At 35.4% G+C, this 15,211-nt stretch overlaps 2 long non-coding RNA genes across 4 annotated transcripts; one reads left to right on the top strand and one right to left on the bottom strand.

Moving 5' to 3' along the window:
• Window positions 1-386: 386 nt before the first annotated feature.
• On the top strand, window positions 387-14,124 carry LOC124392753. 3 transcript variants are annotated; one of them, XR_006927206.1, is made up of 3 exons: window positions 387-592; window positions 4,665-4,755; window positions 9,980-14,124. It is a non-coding gene; the product is annotated as an uncharacterized LOC124392753 (long non-coding RNA). The 3 variants fall into 3 exon arrangements; XR_006927207.1 differs by lacking the exon at window positions 387-592 and having other exon boundaries at window positions 4,617-4,755; window positions 9,980-10,059; window positions 10,503-14,124; XR_006927205.1 differs by lacking the exon at window positions 387-592 and having other exon boundaries at window positions 4,617-4,755.
• On the bottom strand, window positions 4,287-15,145 carry LOC124392754. The gene is made up of 2 exons (XR_006927208.1): window positions 15,000-15,145; window positions 4,287-6,380 (listed from the first exon to the last, which is right to left on the bottom strand). It is a non-coding gene; the product is annotated as an uncharacterized LOC124392754 (long non-coding RNA).
• Between the last annotated feature and the right edge of the window lie 66 nt (window positions 15,146-15,211).

Genomic DNA, 15,211 nt, shown 5'->3' with positions numbered 1-15,211 from the left:
GTGTAATTCTGGTGGAAAAACAGATTTCTCCGAGTCGTGACTGCTATAGTGAGTAATATGGGCGCGTTGGCTGCGTCAGGAGATGCAGTCGCTGTGCGCTGCAGACGGAAGGGGAAGAATCGTGACTGACTGCTGGAGACGTCCGCAGACGAAACGACCACCCAATAAAATCCTCTTAATGGCATTTGTGCAAGATATTTACACATGTTATCTCTCTAGCCCTTTACTCTTTGCTTTGAGCCACCTCAACCTCCCCTTGCACCACCGAAGACATGAGAAGAATATCTGGGATTAAGGGACGGGAGGGAGGATCTTGGTTTGGGATGAGTTCCGACTGGTGTATGTGTGTGTGTGTGTGTGTATGTGTGTGTGTATATGTGTGTGTGTGTGTGTGTGTGTGTGTGTGTGTGTGTGTGTGTGTGTGTGTGTGTGTGTGTGTTTGTACCGGGCAGGGAGGGGGGTCCAGATATAGATCGTGACCCTCCCACCTAGTACAGTTTCTTGCATATAGTTCCAAAAAGGGATTGCCAGAGACTTTGTGGTTCATTTTGACAAATGATTACTATGTGGATATAGGAACAGGAATTCCCTGGTAAGTAAAATCCAGCTACCAATACTATATAGACTAGGTTTGATATTCTAAATAAAAAAACATGTGCTTGCTATTTCACATTTATCTTATGGTGCTATTATTTATATTTGTTAATGTAAAAGTAATAATAACAATAATGCTAGCCTAGTGAGTACATAAGTAAAATTACTTAGGTCACCGGCATTGCTCTTGTTGTTGCTTATTTGTTTTATTTGTTGTAGCAACATGTGTTACATAAAGAAGTGACATTTTATTAAAGATAATGCTATTTTGTTTTGAAATGCAAGTTGTAAACGACTGAGGCGATTAAGTTTTAGCTAGGTTAATGAAAAGAATCTGAATGATTGTGCAAATAGTTTATGGAGACCCCCGTGTCCCCACTCAATGGTATCAGCCAGTGAACTCTCTGTGGTCACGCAATGAAACTGCTTCAGAACCTGTCATGTTGTTCTCTTCGTGTGGAGGGTGATTGGTGGTCTGCTATTTAAAATTACAGCCTCAACCCTGGGAAGGGACTTTTCAGACCTGTTTATTATTGCCCGGCAGTGGCTGTATACCGTCGCTGAGAGGCTTTTTTTATCCAGCAATTTGATCGCATCTGATCGTGAATGCATACTATTCTTCATGCTTTATCAGCATCACGAACCACTATGAGACGTGACTGGACAGTTTTTTTCTGTTTGTACTTTTTTAACATAGTTTAATGCAAATGTCTGTTATTTGCACCAACTAGGATGCAATTCGGTTTCCCCTTTCTCTCTATCTTTCTTTCTCTTTTTTTTCAAAAAGGGGGGTCCCTATATAAGCAAGACACCGATTGGTGGATGACGATTTTTTGTTTGGTCCAATAAGATTCCTCGCTGCTCCCTATTTATTGCGAGCAGATTACAGACTGCTCTCTTCCCACCCAGAGCACTCCAGCGGCACTATCTGCTCATGGCTCTACTAAGCGATAGCTCGAAAGAGGAGATATATGTGACATTTTCGCTACAACAAAAGAATCGCAGCGCAAAGAAAAGCAGACACCGTGCCTGTTTTATTGCAGGCGTGCAGATGCATTATAGGGCGAGTGATAGAGTGCAGGGCGCTAGGCGGACTGAAAGGGGAGGTTGGGGAGAGAAGGTAATGAAACTATCGGTATAAGGAGTGTATTCAGGACCGTGGAGAGCGCTCGCAAGCAACGCGCTGGCTTTTGGATGTTGAACCCCCGCCCCCTCCCCCTGTGCTCGTAGAATGTGAATGAGTGGGAATATACTTTAGGCACGGAGAAGTCTTCAGTGCTTCGGCTTACCGATATCTGGACACACAACACAGCGCTATGTAGGAAACAAGCGAGACCGAAAGCGCGAGGCACCTGGATGTCGCTGTTCGATGTCATGGACTTAATCTGCAAGCGGAGTGAAATTTGTCTTTCGCGAATCTTTTTGCGGTCTGGGCTTGCTGTTCATATGTATCTAGCTGGGAAGCCCTTACCCCAAAAAGCATTTGCGGAAGACGCATTCGGCGAATTTACATCGGAAGAAGCTCCACAGGCCCATTGGACTTTATTTGTTTGCAGTCATTATTATTATTATTATTATTATTATTATTATTATTATTATTATTATGTACCTTATTTGAGTTTTTTCTCCATTGCTGCTGTGCATTGCGGCTCCAATGTGAAAGCCGAACTTTCTCGCCACTTAAGAGTTCAGACTATCTGGCGTTTTAATTGCCAGAACGTTTTCTTTCTATCTTGATTGCAGAAAGTCACCAAAACATCACAGCTCCACCAACGGGTTTCAGGCTCGCACGTGGGAAAATACTGAGGTCCATTCGGGGAGTAAAGAAGGGCTAGGGGTAGTGGGAGTAGGGTTGGGTACTTTGTTTGGGTTTGGGTACTTTAAAAGAAAACACTGTTTAATTGACCCCACCCCTTTGCAATAATATTTATACTCCCTTATTTTAGTCACTATTATAAATGCAATCCCATTAATGGTACAATAAGTATATATTTTTTAATGATCCGCATATTAAATATAAAGGGCACCAACGTGAGGAAGTACAGGCGTCACTGTGGGTCTGTACGTCACTGTAGGGGCCCCGAGAAGATTCCTCCCTTCCAGTAATTTATTTCTCTCTCTCTCTCTCTCTCTCTCTCTCTCTCTCACACACACACACACACACACACACACACACACACACACACACGCGGCTCACGGCAGTTGTAACACCCCTATGAAAACAGAAATCAGACTTCCCATCATTTCCAGTTCATACAATCATTCCCCGTTACAAAGTAACCTTACTGTCATGATAATAAAGATTTTGACAACTGTCTGGATCCAAAGAACCTAAGCGTGTGTGTGTGTGTGTGTGTGTGTGTGTGTGTGTGTGTGTGTGTGTGTGTGTGTGTGTGTGTGTGTGTGAGAGAGAGAGAGAGAGAGAGAGAGAGAGAACGAGAGAGAGAGAGAGAGAGAGAGATCGACACAATGACCCTAAAGACGTTCAGAGAGTATGTCCAATGAGCCGCCACAACTTACATAACTTGTGGCTATAATTTTGCTTTTCGTGAGAACTTCTCAAATCCAGTATTTCACATAAATTGTTAGGTAAAAAATAATTATGGTCGTAAATAAGACGACCTGACTTGCAGTCATTTGTGGGTTCAGCTTGTCAATGAAAACGCATGAGGACAACTAAAGTTAGTAAAAGGCAAGTGTTTATCATAATGCAATTGTATAAACATAACTAACCCAGACTGTTTTGGATTCATCAAAACATTTATTTTGTACAAGGATGTATATGGCAATATTACGACATTGTATAAGTGCCAAATGTTTCCCAGTAATGAGAAAAGAGTAGTTATCAATAATTTCAGTTGTGTAGATTCTCATTTCATTGTGATTACTAACAGAGGGCTCATATCTGAAAATAGATTTTATCAAATACTTAAGAAACAAGAAATAATTGACTTATTGGCCTAAATCAGGAGTGACACACGGGCCTTAAGACAGTACACTACATCATGAACTTCCCTGAACCAAACAACATGCAGTGTCATGACGCAACACTCACGAGGGACTCCAAACACGTTTTTTGTGTTTAATAATAGAAAACGCTTTTTTTCCAAGAAGCGTCTACAAAGGTTACATTTTTTATAAAAGTAAATATATCAAGAGGCTCACATTGGAGACAATGTGTGTATCAGGCGATATTATTTGCCATGATTTAAGTTGTATTTTATAGTCAAGATGCAGAGAAGTTCTGTACAAAGTTTTTCACATTCGCTTATTCCGATTGTCTTTCCTCTGTGCCTTCAAGTCTTAGATCAAATTTTTTAACCTGACAAAGGAAGAGAAGCAACTACAATATGTTTTTTCCATCTATACCATGGTGCACGAGTGTCGTGTGAGTTAATTATAGAAAATATCTTCTGCTTTGTTTTTTAAAGAAAGAAAAACCAAACCGAAAAAATAAAGCAAAACTTGCAATAATTATTCCATATCTCAGTAGACGCAATGACAAAAATCAGAGAATTATATAGTATTTTCTGGAGGAAATTAGTTTAAATGTGAGTTAATGACCCCGCGCGCATCCTCTGGTACACACATCTACCCCTGTGTCTCCATACGGGCACAGCTCACAGAAACTCGTTTGCTGCTGTCTATGAAGTTGTAACCTTTTTGTATATTTTTGTATATATTTGTGTGTGTGTGTGTGTGTGTGTGTGTGTGTGTGTGTGTGTGTGTGTGTGCGTGTGCGCGCGCGCGCGTGTGTGTGTGTGTGTGTGTGTGTGGTGTGTGCCTGCGTGCGTGCGAGCATGAGTGAGTGCGTAGAGGAAAAGTGACCCAATGAAGCGCAGAACTTTATCACTGCTTTCTATATTTATACTGAATAAAATATATAAATGTTATATTTGTGATAATGAAAAGATATATGTGTTATTTCTGATTATATATACGTATGTGTCACATATATGAAGATGTGAGGTACGAATGCAGGCTATATTACTGCTCACTCAAGATTTTTACACTTTACACTTTATATTTGCATTTAATGCTAAATTGTGTTTTTATTTTTATTTTGTAAGGTTTATAAAAGAACTTCTGGAGGGAGTCTAGTCAATGCAGACGTCTCTGCATCTTCGTGTTGCCCCGTGCACATTGTTTATCTGGGTCTCTGTAAGTGTTTTATTATTATAAATCAAGCTTTCAATCAAATCTTTTCTTTCAAATGAATGCTTTGTATTCCATTGCCCCTTCTGTTGTTTACGATATTATATCTCATATGATCAATGAATAAATACTATGAGATTTGGCATACAGTAGTTTAATGTTAAGGAAAGTTGATTAACTAGGCCAGCTTGTGACATTTTATTTTTTTAAATAAAAAGTAAGGCATATTAAATTCACATAAAGAGGTCCAATCAATTAATTGTCTATCACTGATAGAATTAGAGCTGGGTGTGGTCCACATAATAAGTGCCCTGCTTTGTAATTCATCCTGTTTGAGGCTTCTGAAATATAACATAGTTTGGAATATATATCATTTGGGTGAACAGTGCTAAATATGATGATATTTTTAGCAGCTGATTATGTAATTTGGACTTTCACATCATAGTAGCAGTAAGAATCATCCTTCCATCTTTAAACAATTTAGCCTTGGTCATTCACAATTCACTATTTATTTTGGTGCATTTTGGACTTATAACTAATACTACATGTGCATGACACACACACACATAAGCATACACAAACACGCAGGCATGCGCACACACACACACACACACACACACACACACACACACACACACACACAACAGATGATGAGGTCTTAGCTGAAGGTCACATGAGTGAGGTTCTGTTACCTGTCAGAAGTTTAATTTTCAGCTCTACCATTTGGTTCCCATTTATGTTTTAACAGTAATTAAGTATTTAAATACATCACAAAGTACATATATTACCAGGCAAAAGTTTAGACACAACTTCCAAAAAAACAGGGTTTCTACATTTTCATTGATGTCTCAATCTTTTTTATTGTTATTTATATTAACAAATGCAGTGACCAAAAAAAAAATCATATTTAAACACTTTTAGATTCAGTATTCCTGATTAAGCTGTGTTTACTCTTGGTATTTTCTAAACAGAGCTTCATTTAGGAGGTTTTTCTTAACTTTTCCAAATAGGCTGAACAGTAATAACAAGTAATTACGTTTTTCACGTTTTAATTTAATTACATATTTTGTCCCCAAAAATGTATTTGTGATTGGCTGAAAACATCAAACCTTGTTAAAATGTCTTTAAAACAAATACGTATACATATTTCATCAAATGTGCAAAAAACTTTCACTGGTCATGCATGAAATTAAGAAAATATAGTTCATATGTATAAAATGAAATCTTACAGCTGCATTAGACAGCTTTTGATGTTCATTCACAAGACAAGTTTTTTTTATTTAACCTGAATCTTACATCACACTGGAACTATTGACCTATATGATACATAAGGAGCTTGTCATTGTGGAGATTAGTCTGGTAAAGTCTTCTATTTTTACAAAAACTTGTTTTAACATGCATAAATTAAGTGATTCTATAAATAATTTAAACTAATGCAAATAATCATTTTCGAAGCAATGTTTAGGTATTAAATGTACTTAAACGCACTTTAATTGCACTGCAGGGAAGACATTGTTTCTAGCTTTTTGGCTCATTTTAATCTTTCAGTTTTCTGCTTCTCTCCACATCTATTCAGCTCAGGGAGGGTCCAGGTCTCAGTGAAGTGCAATTCATCCATTCATCTGCTGTAACTGGTCAGGAACGTTGTGGATCCAAAGTCAATGCCAGAAACATTTGATATAACAGATGAGTGATATGTAGGAATACACCATGAATGAGTCCATTGTAGGGTAAAATGCATGCGTTCATTTACTTGTTAATGTCTAGGAGTAATTTATTGCAACCACTAAACTTGTAATATGATTTTGAGAAATAAAAGATCTATTACAAAATACATACAAAATAATTACTTTCAACTAATGAAAAACATTTACAAGGTCTAGAAAAAAAAAAGATAAAAGTTGACATTGCAGCCTATTCAACAACAGAGCAAATAAATCTTTTGGCAAAGTGTTGTTAAATGGTAGCTATCTTTTAAGTGTTTTTATTATTTTTTTTATTAGATTAGATGAAACCTGTAAGTCTGAAGATCCACCATGTGAGGCATGTGTTTCTTTCTTTATCAGTGTTAAATTAAATACATACAACTAATGAAGCAGAGCAAAGTTTTGGATTTAGAGGAGGCGTATCTGTGTGTAGTTTGATTTAGGTTGTGTATGAATTTATCAGTGGGTATGCATTGTTTAGACCATGTATTACTATTCTTTTGTACTACTTTAGGATATTTCTGAGTGCCAAGCATCGTGTTACAGTACCGTGTAGTGATTCTACAGATAGCAAGACAGAGGAAGAGACGATATGGGAATGTGCTAAATAAAGTGGATGAATCAGTCAACACTGTTAGGGAAAACCTGCTCTCCATTGAACTGAAGATAAACATGCAGAAAAACAAATAAAATATTGTTAATAACATTATTTCTTTAAAAGCTTCATTAATTAAGACCATTATTTATATCAAAAGTAATAAAGCAAATTCTGGTCTAATAGTGGAAGTCAGAAGATTCTAGTATCTATGCATCACCCATTTAAAACAGGAACAACTCTCACTTTAACATGAACTTTATATATAAATTAAAAAATATATATATATATAATGCATGCTTTAAACCGCACAATCTATTTTTTCATGATTAAACATAGAGAATAAGACTGTAGGGAACAGGCTATAAATCACTTTGAATAAAGAATGCAATGGATACCAGAACAATACAGAGAAAAGGGGTCTCATAGTTCTGTGATAAGAGAAACCATTGTATCTCTGTCAATAATATGATTAAACGTGTATTCATTTATAAATTCTGATTTAAATAATGGGGGCATTATTTGAATTTGAATTTATAAAAGAATACACTTTGTTACATTCACTAGACTCTCATTCATTCAGGGTTAGCATATGGCCTGACTTGTAAACTAAGCATAAAGGTTGTGTGACACTTTTGTTTTTAGCTAAACACCTCAAAGCTAAAGATATTTGTGTTGTTTTTTTTTTTTAAATCAGGGAAATTAGGATTATAGTTTCATTGCCAAAAATTGTTTTGAAGGTTAGTCGTTAAGCTGGGGAAAAAGCATGATCATCGAAAGTTTTAAAATGTTTTTCCTGATCCTAGAACGTTTTAAAGCAGTTTCAGAAAAATTCTTTAAACTATAAAATTTTTTTTTTTTTTTGCTTTTTGGTTGAACATTGGCCATGTTGAAAATATAGCAATGAGAAGCAATATATTCAGATTCTATGCATTTTGTGTGTGTGTGTATATATATATATATATATATATATATATATATATATATATATATATATATATATATATATATATATATAATATTGATATATAATATTTTGTTCAATTCTTATATTAGATGTTGCAATTTGGTCATAATTGTTTCTAATTGTTTGTCTTAAAAGGGAGGTTAGGAAAAAACAGTATCACTGCAGGTTATATAAATTGTGCATTGCTTATCATGTCAAACATACAGCAAGGCTAGTTTGAGGGTAAGGATATATGTTGGGTTATACATTTTTTATAACTAACAGAGGAAATAAATTAGATGAAACACTGTGAGCTGTTAACATAGTAATAGTGGTGGAAGCATTAAAGAAAGTTACCAAGAAAACTATCTATATTGCATACATTAAATATATAAAATGAATGTTTGACATTATGACATTATTTTGAGACAGGATCATACTGCATTAAGGTGTTTTTTTGTTCTGTGGAGTGACTCTGCTGTTACTGAGACAGATGTAGCCAGAATGACCGTCATGAGCAGCCATTTTAGTGAGCATGTGTGCTGCATGGAGACATATACATGCATGCTTGTGTATTAGATTGTGTTTTTAGCCTACCTTGATTGTATGTGTGTATGTGTATGTGTATGTGTATGTATGTACATGTGTGTGTGTGTGTGTGTGTGTGTGTGTGTGTGTGTGCGCGCACGTGTGTTTGTTTGTATAAGTTAGACCTAACATTTTAACTGTGCGCATAGGCAAGTGATGTTTGCCTGTTTATAAGTGATTATTTGAGGTAGAGATAGAAAGATAAGTATTTGTTTGAGGGGATAATGATTACAGCATGTACGGTGATGCAGCCCTGCCATTTTTGGTATCCCTGTTAAATGTGGACTTTCTGATACATTTAAAATCTCCTAAAGAAAATTTTTTAACCTATCAAATATGTTTGGAGTTGTGCTGCTCAAGTGTTTTGCCTGCAGCACATTTTAAGTGGCATTTAAGATCTCTGATCAGAAAGTCATTTCAGTGTGTGTACAATTATTAAATTATTATTAGGAAAACTAAAGGGAGAATATAGAGAAGCATGATGTCCCTTTATGTAAGTTTAATCATTTATCTGTATCTGTATCAAAGTTCAAAGCTGTTACCTGTGGAAGGTGTGTCTTCATCACAGTAAAGAGGTTATGACTCTCACTGACCCAAATATCAGCAAGTTAGTTACATATGATTGATTAGTAAAAATATTAAATTGCTTTATAGCTAAATTATTCACATATGTACACAGAGAAATATGTGCACATTAAAATATGGCAGATATATTCTATAGAAGATGTGGCTCATAAAGGTTTAAATAGTATGTGTCATACAGGGAAGAAAATGAACAGGTAACAAGTATTGCTACATGCACATATATATGTTAATGATTACTGTAAAAGAATGTGCTTAAGCATACTGCTTGCTGACATGTATATGTGTACACTTGGTCTGTGTGTCTGTGCGTGTGCATGTGTGTGGCTGTATACATGTGTTAGAGAAGGAGAATGATTGGATAAACTGTGAAACTTTAAAACACAATCCAAATACACAAATCTTATCTGGAGGCAATATAGATACATTCAGATTTTTTATTATAAATCATATTATTTATCTATTACTAATAGGGAGTAGTGTCACTGAGAGAGCATAGATATAGGAATAGTGTCTTTATTATGTTTGATTCAGTTTTTATATGCTCAAAAGTTAATTAAGTGCTCAAAGTGCATATTTTACACAAACGTGTTCCCATTTGTATCCCATTTGTATCCCAACTCTGCTATTATTGATTTTAAACACAATTGTATTTTAATCTGAGTCAAATAAATACAGTTGCAAAGTTTAGGTTTCAGTTTGATCTGGCATACAATGCATCATAGTCTACACAGAAAATATCAAGTGTATAAAAATATTTGCAGTATTTATCTGTTTCTTTGTTCTTTTTATTTCACATAACATGCCAATCAGCTGTGGGCTCATGTGAGCAATGTTTCCAATTTGGTATTTTGTTGCTTTTATTTAAAAGCCTAATATCATATTATACAGAGGTTTGTTCAGATTTTAACCAGAAATGGATGTTTCTGTAGTTCTGTGGTCTGTTCCTTTTGTGCATGTTTGTGTAAGTGTATGTGCATATCTGCATCTGTCAGTCTGTAAGAAACAAAAAAGTGTGCATATTGCATGTGTATGCCTTTTATATTTGCCTCCTTTTTTCCCCCTCCTAGACACCTAAACAGTTAGGTACTTGCATGGCAATTTATACATAACTACATTGCATTGCTGTAATTGGTTAATCTTTTCTACTGTATGAGTGCTTAGAAATACAATTTACAATGCTCAAATAACTATAGCTACAACCATGACACTTGAAACAATGTCCTGCATGTAAAGCCAGTAAAATCTGTGGTTTTGAATATTTTTGTTTTAAAAGAAAGCTGTAAGAAAAGTGAAAAACATCATAGTTCTATGTGTTCTGTTCATGTTTTTGCAGGAAGCTATTTAAGAAAATCCACAAGAAGTTCTTGTAGAAGAAGAATCTGCCTTGCGCAATCTGTTTATCTCAGTTCCATATGCCAAGAGGCCATTTTTGCAGCTTAATCAAGGAACAAGATGACAGAGACTTTTTATTTAACTTCTGTTTCTAAAAGCTTTAAAATGCTTGGATATTTCTAATTGCCAATTGTTGGGCATTATGTTTTTTATTATTTTGTAGAAATAGAAAGACCTACCAGTTTTTAATCTAGACAGTATAACATAAATACATAATACATACATACAGAGTTGTTTAAAGCTCATTTTAGTGTTTTGTTTCTTGTTTTTTCCCCCATAGATTTACAGCTGTTCGGATTTGACAGCATTTCAGACATGGTAAGCCTATATTCTGAATCTTTTATTAAGTTTTGTACTAATTAATAGGTACTGTTAAAACTTTTATAAAAAGGTGTATTAATAGAAAAATGCGGTTTGGGCAATCAGATTGTACGGCTATATGGGAGATAAAGGACAACAGGGCAATCATAAGCAGCCATTTAAAAAAAAGCAAAATGCCAGATGTGACTACTATTGCATGTGAGAGAGATTTATTATGTTAACACTTAATACTTGGGCATGAGGATGTGCGTCTATATATATAGGCTGTTGAATACATGTGGAATTATGTTTACACAAGAGTCTATGTGCATGTGCCTATATCTGTGTTTGTCTGTTAGACCTGGCTAGAGAACGTAAGTCATATGTATAAATAAAAGATCATGTAGTAAGGTTACCACAAGACTATGCCAACAATTAAGTTTGTTTGTTTTTTAGTGTATACATTGGCTGTTGCCTCTCTGTCAACATTTGGAGCTGAATTTGTTTAAAATGCGTGAGATTTGATTTACAATGTTTAAGGTAAACTTATACTAACATAAAATAGTGTTCAGTGTATTTTGCTTTTACATTTGTTAGAAGAAACATGTAAATATATAACTATGTGATTTAGTTGAGTTAGTACTTTTAAGTAATCACTGTATATATTAAGCAATACTGAATTGCTAAAAACATACTGCTTTAAATGTGTTATGTGTACATTAAATGCAATGATATCCCCATGATTGAAATAATATATGATTGTACACAGGCATGAAAACACATATACGCATGTATGTGCTGTGTGTGTGTGTGTGTGTGTGTGTGTGTGTGTGTGTGTGTGTGTGTGTGTGTTAAGTTTGGGATTTTGCATGAGAAGACGCAGAATTCTCCTCTGAGTGTGTGTGTGCGCCAGTTATTATGACTCAGAACGTATATTGTAAGATAAGGAGGCCATAAGGTGCTTGCATACATAAAATCAGATGACAAATGTATTCTTAAGACTTTTTTGGAATATGTAACTGCATTTTTTTGTAAAATTTAATATCATATATATTTTTGCAGCACTGTCTGTGTGGAAAAAGGTGTGGAAAAAGGTGAAATCATGAGTTAATAATTATTACTTGTAAGTGTACTACTTTTAAATAGAAAACTAAGGGAGACAATAGTTTATAAATTTTTAAACCTGCAGATGTTCTTGAAAATGTTAAGCAATGTTCTGTGCATGTGTGCGTGTGTGTGTGTGTATGCATTTGTTTTTTCTTGTGGTTTATATATCTGTGTATATATGTCTGTGTTTGTAGCTGAAAAAACAGGAATAATTTAACATAATTATCTGATGTTATTGTCTGTGTTTAATGGTTTCTTTAAATGTGTTTTGTTTTCTTTACATCAGAAAAGCTGTGCTGAACCAAATCCTGTGGTTGTTTATCTGCAGAAACCTAAAAGTGGTGATATAAGCAGGTACCTCTAGCATTTTTAGGATCAGGAGCCTCTGACTCTATATAAAAGTTTGCCACTACAAATGCAGCGCTATGAAAGCAAGACTGTACAGAAACAGTTAACATGTAATATGTATACACTTGTTTCTATATATACATATAAAACAATTGCAGCTTAGTGTGTGGAATGTGATGTTTACATTTTCTTGTGAAATCTAAAATTATATAGAATATAATTAGGCGAGTTGTGATTATGATATTTGTTTTATTTGTGAGATGAGACGTCATAATTCAGAAAGGTGTAACAATTGTTATGCTGTAAAAAGAAAAACGTTATATTTTGACTTTTCTCGATTAAATGTTTTATCTGTTTGTACAGATGACCGTCATGAGCACGTGCACAGGGAATTGGATAGCTGTGTTGAAATTCACTTAGGACTGGTCTATACTCAGCGAGGGCAGCTGATTAATTAAGGACCAATTTGACAATGTCAGGTATTTAAGTCTCTATCTCTATAGGGCTTGCGTTTTGGGCAGTATGCAGTATACTGAGAACGCTGTAATTTGCTCTCGTTTCATGATGCGTTTGGTGCGTGTTGTTTTTACAAAAATAGTAATAAAAACCAAAAAGCAGAATAAAGTAATAACTAAAGATGACTGTAGAATGAAGTAAGACGTTTAACATTATAGCTGCGTGTGTTTGTCTGTGAGAAGGCTGCTGTGTGGCAGAGACAATGTGATACTTTGACGGTCTTAAACGTTCAGTATTTTCTGTGCAAAGGTGTAAATGGTTGTTAGAGGACGATGCTTACAAAAACAGTCTTTGTTGCTGTGTACTGATTGTCATGAGAGTCGAGATGCTTTAAATAAAAAATAAGTATTTATGAGATATAATACGAGCAAAAGTATTTTGTTAGAACAGAACACGTGGATATTTTGAGGACGTTTGTCTGGAAGCATAGACGAGATATTGCGTTTCTGGGTTTTTGAGGGCGCAGTTGAAGTGTAGAAGGTCGCTGTCCACTGCAGAGGTTCTGAAAATGAAATCTTGTGTACAGACATCAGATTACAGTGCGTTTATGTCAGACTATACGTTAAGAAAATTGTCTATAAATGTTTGATTGCTTGCTACAGGCCGTAGTGATGTGAGGTGTGCTAAAGACACACGGTACGATGCATCACTAACAACGTCCACGGTTTAAGATCGTCACGGTTCTCAGGAAGAGTGAACAAAAAACAGGATTTTAATTGAGAATCAGGTAGAAAATTGCAAATATAATCCAGAGTCTACAAAACAGTAAGAAGGAGAGAGAAAGGTGAAATATGTAAATACATCGATACTACAGGTGGGGTGAGAGTGACTCAGGGTGAGGATGTGTGTGCATGGACCCTATGGGTGGAGTTTCTTTTAAATACTGAATGTAAATGATATTATTTAACATAAGAATAAGCAAGAGGCAATCTGCGGAACAAAGTTAAGTGTGTGGGTTTAGACACACGCATCGCCCGTGGCACCGGTGTCTCTAAAAGTTTGAAAATATTTCAGCGTAACATGTAAATGTCTTGTTATATCCAATGTACTAAATGTATGTTATAATATCTTGCAGGAAATGGTGCACATAGTGAAATTAAACTAATGTCTGTATCAGTGTTGCTGTTCTGTGTACACAGCTGAGAAAACTTTGTAATGCTTTGTAATGCTATATATATATATATATAACGAATTATATATTTTACGTTTTGGGTGTTTAATGAATTCTGATATTGTGTCACTGTAACATTTGGCATCGTATTAAAGTTCAAATAAATAAAACCTGTATTTTCTTTCATGTGACTCGCCAATTTTTTTTTACATCACTCATGAATTTTCTTATTGATCTATTTGAACTGGTTACTAATGCAGGTTTGAGACATACAGGGTGTTAAAATAATCATGTGAAATGTTATTGAAATAAAATGTTAAATGTTAAAAAACAAAATAAAATTGTTAGAATAAAAGATTAAATTTTTGTACTAAGTGATATGTAAGAAACACGTTTTCTGTATTGACAGGAATGTCTAAATCTGTATTTGCTTAAATTTAACGTTAAATATCAGGTCGTGTTGAGAGGCTAGTGAGAATGGCGACAGGACGGGAATGTATGCTCCGACAGAAAATCAGTGGTATATAAAACCAAGCCCCAAATATTCCTGATAATCCTGGGTGACTGAGACTGGAGTACAGACACGTGCATTATATCTGGCATCGTTTAATACACTTGTTTCTTTCGCGATTGTAAAACAAACAAACAAACAAACAAAAACTCGCGTGGGTTTCAAGTCACGTAAGGCATTCACCCGCCCCCACAAAAAAAAGAAAGTACTACTATCTATGCCATGTTTACATAATCCCAGGCTCAGGTTCTTCCGTGTTGGTAAAACGAAGGTACCAGATCTCGCGAGGTTTCATGAGAACTGGTAGTTGTAGTTTTTTCCCCTTCAATAACTTAAACTTCAATGACTATAATCATGGGTGTATGTTTCTACAAATGACAGCTAAGAAATAAATGTACGTTCGAAAATGGTTATATTTTATGTTATAACGTTCAGTTGTGGAAAAGGAATGTGTATCTATGGTCCAGTCGGTCTACTTGTCCTTTTCTGTGTATCCTATGAGTCATACGCGAGACAGCACCCGTGAATGAATGTGAAGGACATACCTTTCACCGAATAGAATCATCTTCACTTTACACAGAAGGCGGGAGAACAGGCCCTCCTCTGACCAATAGGTACATAAATTCATTCATAAAAAAGTGGGGGTTGATAATCGAAAACGTGGATTTGGAGGTTTCATAATCCTGACCGAAACAGAAAACCTGTTCTAAATTACAGCCAATGAAAGTCTCTGAATGGAGCGCTACCGTAATGTTCG

Source organism: Silurus meridionalis, chromosome 10, assembly GCF_014805685.1.
Source record: "Silurus meridionalis isolate SWU-2019-XX chromosome 10, ASM1480568v1, whole genome shotgun sequence".
NCBI lineage: Eukaryota > Metazoa > Chordata > Actinopteri > Siluriformes > Siluridae > Silurus > Silurus meridionalis.
Note: the sequence above shows the minus strand (reverse complement) of the source record. Positions and strands in the feature narration are given on the sequence as shown.